This window comes from Arachis hypogaea, chromosome 13 (assembly GCF_003086295.3).
Source record: "Arachis hypogaea cultivar Tifrunner chromosome 13, arahy.Tifrunner.gnm2.J5K5, whole genome shotgun sequence".
NCBI classification, from domain to species: domain Eukaryota; kingdom Viridiplantae; phylum Streptophyta; class Magnoliopsida; order Fabales; family Fabaceae; genus Arachis; species Arachis hypogaea.
Window position 1 is genome coordinate 98,020,785 of NC_092048.1, and position 5,595 is coordinate 98,026,379.

The 5,595-nt window shown below is 40.4% G+C and overlaps 1 non-coding gene across 1 annotated transcript; it reads left to right on the forward strand.

The window, feature by feature from the left end:
• The first annotated feature begins 4,559 nt into the window (after window positions 1–4,559).
• LOC112739534 (small nucleolar RNA R71) lies at window positions 4,560–4,667 on the forward strand. The gene has a single exon (XR_003170468.1). It is a non-coding gene; the product is annotated as a small nucleolar RNA R71 (small nucleolar RNA).
• The last annotated feature ends 928 nt before the right edge of the window (window positions 4,668–5,595 follow it).

Consider the following 5,595-nt stretch of genomic DNA (forward strand, 5'->3'; position numbering starts at 1 on the left):
CACGGCTATTCATCTGTCGGTTCCCGATCATGCTGGAATAGGATTCACCCTCCTTTTGCGTCTGTCACTAACGCCCAGCACTCGCGAGTTTGAAGCTCGTCACAGTCATTCAATCATTGAATCCTACTCAGAATACCACAGACAAGGTTTAGACCTTCCGGATTCTCTTGAATGCCGCCATCATTCTAGCTTACGCCACGAAGATTTTGGTTAGGAGATCTAAGAGATACTCATTCTAGCTTAATTCATGTAGAACAGAAGTGTTTGTCAGGCACGCGTTCATAAGGGAGAAGGATGATGAGCGTCACACATAATCATCACCTTCATCACATTCTTGGGTGTGAATGGATATCTTAGAAGCGAAATAAGAAGAATTGAATAGAAAACAGTAGTACTTTGCATTGATCTTTGAGGAACAGCAGAGCTCCACACCTTAATCTATGGAGTGTAGAAACTCTACCGTTAAAAATACATAAGTGAAGGTCCAGGCATGGCCGAGATGGCCAGCCCCCAAAACGTGATCAAAGGATCATAAGATAATCCAAAGATGTCTAATACAATAGTAAGAGGTCCTATTTATAATAAACTAGCTACTAGGGTTTACATGAGTAAGTATTTGATGCATAAATCCACTTCCGGGGCCCACTTGGTGTGTGCTTGAGCTTGGGCTTGAGTGTTACACGTGCAGAGGCCATTTATGGAGTTGAACGCCAGTTTCTGTGCCAGTTTGGGCGTTCAACTCTGGTTTTGGATCCTTTTCTGGCGCTGGACGCCAGATTTGGGTAGAAGGCTGGCGTTGAACGCCAGTTTACGTCATCAATTCTTGGCCAAAGTATGGACTATTATATATTGCTGGAAAGCCCTGGATGTATACTTTCCAACGCAATTGGAAGCACGCCATTTAGAGTTCTGTAGCTCCAGAAAATCCACTTTGAGTGCAGGGAGGTCAGAATCCAACAGCATCAGCAGTCCTTTTTCAACCTCTGAATCTGATTTTTGCTCAAGTCCCTCAATTTCAGCCAGAAAATACCTGAAATTACAGAAAAACACACAAACTCATAGTAAAGTCCAGAAATGTGAATTTAACATAAAAACTAAGGAAAACATCCCTAAAAGTAACTAGATCCTACTAAAAACATACTAAAAACAATGCCAAAAAGCGTATAAATTATCCGCTCATCACAACACCAAACTTAAATTGTTGCTTGTCCTCAAGCAACTGAAAATCAAATAGGATAAGAAGAAGAGAATATACTATAAATTCCAAACTATCAATGAAACATTGCTCCAATCATATGAGCGGGACTTATAGCTTTTTGCTTCTTGAATAGTTTTGGCATCTCACTTTATCCATTGAGGTTCAGAATGATTGGCATCTATAGGAACTCCAGATTTCGAATAGTGCTATTGACTCTCCTAGTTCAGTATGATGATTCTTGAACACAGCTTCTTTATGAGTCTTGGTCGTGGCCCTAAGCACTTTGTTTTCCAGTATTACCACCGGATACATAAATGCCACAGACACATAATTGGGTGAACCTTTTCAGATTGTGACTCAGCTTTGCTAAAGTCCCCAATTAGAGGTGTCCAGGGTTCTTAAGCACACTCTTTTTTTGCTTTGGACCTTGACTTTAACCGCTCAGTCTCAAGTTTTCACTTGACACCTACACGCCACAAGCACATGGTTAGGGACAGCTTGGTTTAGCCGCTTAGGCCAGGATTTTATTCCTTTAGGCCCTCCTATCCACTGATGCTCAAAGCCTTGGGATCCTTTTTATTTGCCCTTGCCTTTTGGTTTTAAGGGTTATTGGCTTTTTCTGCTTGCTTTTTCTTTCTATTTTTTTTTTCTACATTTTTTTTTCACCTATTTTTTTTTCTTTTTTTTTTTCTGCAAGCTTTGTTCTTTGCTGCTTTTTCTTGCTTCAAGAATCATTTTTATGATTTTTCAGATTATCAAATAACATGTCTCCTAGTCATCATTCTTTCAAGAGCCAACATATTTAACCTTCTTAAACAACAACTTCAAAAGACATATGCACTGTTCAAGCATACATTCAGAAAACAAGAAGCATTGTCACCACATCAATATAATTAAACTAAGTTCAAGGATAAATTCGAAACTCATGTACTTCTTGTTCTTTTGAATTAAAACAGTTTTTATTTAAGAGAGGTGATAGATTCATAGGACATTCATAACTTTAAGACAAAGTTACTAACTACTAATGATCATGTAATGAAGACACAAACATGGATAAGCACATAACATATAAAACGAAAAAACAGAGAAAGTAAGAACAAGGAATGAGTCCACCTTAGTGATGTCCTTGAGCTCTTCTATGTCTCTTCCTTGTCTTTGCTGCTCCTCCTTCATTGCTTTTAGATCTTCTCTGATTTCATGAAGGATGATGGAGTGCTCTTGATGTTCCACCCTTAGTTGCTTCCAATAATTGTGTGGAAGAAAATGTATCCCCTGAGGTATCTCAGGGATCTCTTGATTTGCAGTCAAATGTTCTACCACTGAGCTATAGACCCTTGATGGAAGCTTTTGTCTTCCCTTTCCTTCTTTCTAGAGGTTTCTCTGGCCTTAGGTGCCATCAATGGTTATGGAAAAAAACAAAAAAGCTATGCTTTTTACCACACCAAACTTAGAATGTTGCTCGCCCTCGAGCAAAAGAAGAAAGACTGAAGAATAAGAAGAAGATATGGAGGAGATGGATGGGAGTGTGTGTTCGGCCATATGGGTGGGATTGGGTGGGAGAGAGATGTTGAATTTTGAAGGTAGTGGGTGTATGGATGTGAGTGGTAAATGGGAAAAAAAAGAAGGGATGATCATGAATGGAAAGAGAGATGATGAGGTAGGTGGGGATCCTGTGGGGTCCACAGATCTTGAGGTGTCAAGGCATTTACATCCCTGCACCAATTTAGGCATGTAAAATGCCCTTGCACACAACTCTGGGCGTTCAGCGCCAGGTTGGTGCCCTTTTTGGGCGTTCAACGCCCCTTTGCTGCCATTTCTGGCGTTGAACGCCAGAACCATGCTTGTTCTGGGCGTTCAGCACCAGGATGCTCCCATTCTGGGCGTTCAGCGCCAGAACTATGCTCTGCTCTGGCGTTTGAACGCCAGACAAATGCTCCACAGCTCTTGCTGTGGCCAGGAAAGGTCTTCCTAGGATGATGGATTCATCCTCTTCCTTTCCAGTATCCAGGACTATGAAATCAGTAGGTATGTAAAGGCCCTCAACCTTTACTAATACATCTTCTACTTGTCCATAAGCCTGTCTTCTTGAGCTGTCTGCCATCTCTAGTGAGATTTTAGCAGCTTGCACCCCATAGATTCCCAGTTTCTCTATTACAGAGAGGGGCATGAGGTTTATTCCTGAACCAAGATCACACAGAGCCTTAAAGATCATGGTGCCTATGGTACAGGGTATTATGAACTTTCCAGGATCCTGTCTCTTCTGAGGCAATGTCAGTTGATCCAGATCACTTAGTTCATTGATGAACAAGGGAGGTTCAACTTCCCAAGCATCAATGCCAAACAATTTGGCATTCAGCTTCATGATTGCACCAAGAAACTTGGCAGTTTGCTCTTCAGTGACATCCTCATTCTCTTCAGAAGAGGAATACTCATCAGAGCTCATGAAGGGTATAAGGAGGTTCAATGGAATCTCTATGTTCTCTAGATGAGCCTCAGAGTCCTTTGGTTCCCCAAAGGGAAGCTCCTTATTGATCACTGGACGTCCCAGGAGGTCTTCCTCCTTGGGATTCACGTCCTCTCCTCTCCTCATAGGTTCGGCCATGGCGCTTATGTCAATGGCCTTGCACTCTCCTTTTGGATTCTCTTCTGTATTGCTTGGGAGAGTACTAGGAGGGATTTCAGTGATCCTTTTACTCAGCTGGCCCACTTGTGCTTCCAGATTTCTAATGGAAGACCTTGTTTCATTCATGAAACTTACAATGGCCTTAGATAGATCAGAGATTAGATTTGCTAAATTAGAAGCATTTTGTTCAGAGTTCTCTGTCTGTTTCTGAGTTGATGATGGAAAAGGCTTGCTATTGCTAAACCTGTTTCTTCCACCATTATTAAAGCCTTGTTGAGGCTTTTGATCCTTCCATGAGAAATTTGGATGATTTCTCCATGTTGAGTTATAGGTGTTTCCATAAGGTTCACCTAAGTAATTTACCTCTGCTATTGCAGGGTTCTCAGGATCATAGGCTTCTTCTTTAGAAGGTGCCTCTTGAGTACTGTTGGATGCAGCTTGCATTCCATGCAGACTCTGAGAAATCATATTGACTTGCTGAGTCAATATTTTGTTCTGAGCCAATATGGCATTCAGAGTATCAACCTCAAGAACTCCCTTCTTCATAGGCGTCCCATTACTCACAGGATTCCTTTCAGAAGTGTACATGAACTGGTTATTAGCAACCATGTCAATGAGTTCTTGAGCTTCTGCAGGCGTTTTCTTTAGGTGAATGGATCCACCTGCAGAAGTGTCCAATGACATCTTAGATAACTCAGACAGACCATCATAGAATATATCTAGGATGGTCCATTCTGAAAGCATGTCAGAAGGACACTTTTTGGTCAACTGTTTGTATCTTTCCCAAGCTTCATAGAGAGATTCACCTTCTTTCTGTCTGAAGGTTTGAACATCAGCTCTAAGCTTGCTCAGCTTTTGAGGAGGAAAGTACTTGGCGAAGAAAGCCATGACCAGCTTATCCCAAGAGTTCAGGCTGTCTTTGGGTTGAGAATCCAACCATAATCTAGCTCTGTCTCTTACAGCAAAAGGGAAAAGCATGAGCCTGTAGACTTCAGGATCTACTCCATTAGTCTTAATAGTATCACATATCTGCAAGAATTCAGTTAAGAACTGAAAAGGATCTTCAGATGGAAGTCCATGAAACTTGCAGTTCTGCTGCATCAGAGAAACTAATTGAGGTTTCAGCTCAAAGTTGTTTGCTCCAATGGCAGGAATGGAGATGCTTCTTCCATGTAAATTGGAATTAGGTGCAGTGAAGTCACCAAGCATTCTCCTTTCATTATTATTATTTTCGGCTGCCATCTCCTCTGCCTGTTCGAAAATTTCTGAAAGGTTATCTCTGGATTGTTGTATTTTAGCTTCTCTTAATTTTCTCTTCAGAGTCCTTTCAGGTTCTGGATCTGCTTCCACAAGAATGTTCTTATCCTTGCTCCTGCTCATATGACAAGGAAGAATGGCCAGAAAAATGATAATAATAATGGAGATCCTTTATACCACAGTATAAGGATCCCTGTGTGAGTGGAAGAAAAGATGTGGAGATAAAGAATGTGATGTAAAGGAAGAAACACAACTGTAAGGATGGAAGGAGGTGAAATGAGATGTTAGGATATGAATGAATAAATAGAGTAAGATGGGGGAGAGGAAATTTTCGAAAATATTTTTGAAAAAGAGTTAGTGATTTTTGAAAATGGTTTTTGAAAATTTGTTAGTATTATTCGAAAATATTTTTTTTTTGAAATAAAAAAAAATAAAAATAATTAGTTAATTAAAAAGAAATTTTTGAAAAAGGGGGAGATATTTTCGAAAAATGAGAGAGAGAGTTAGTTAGGTGGTT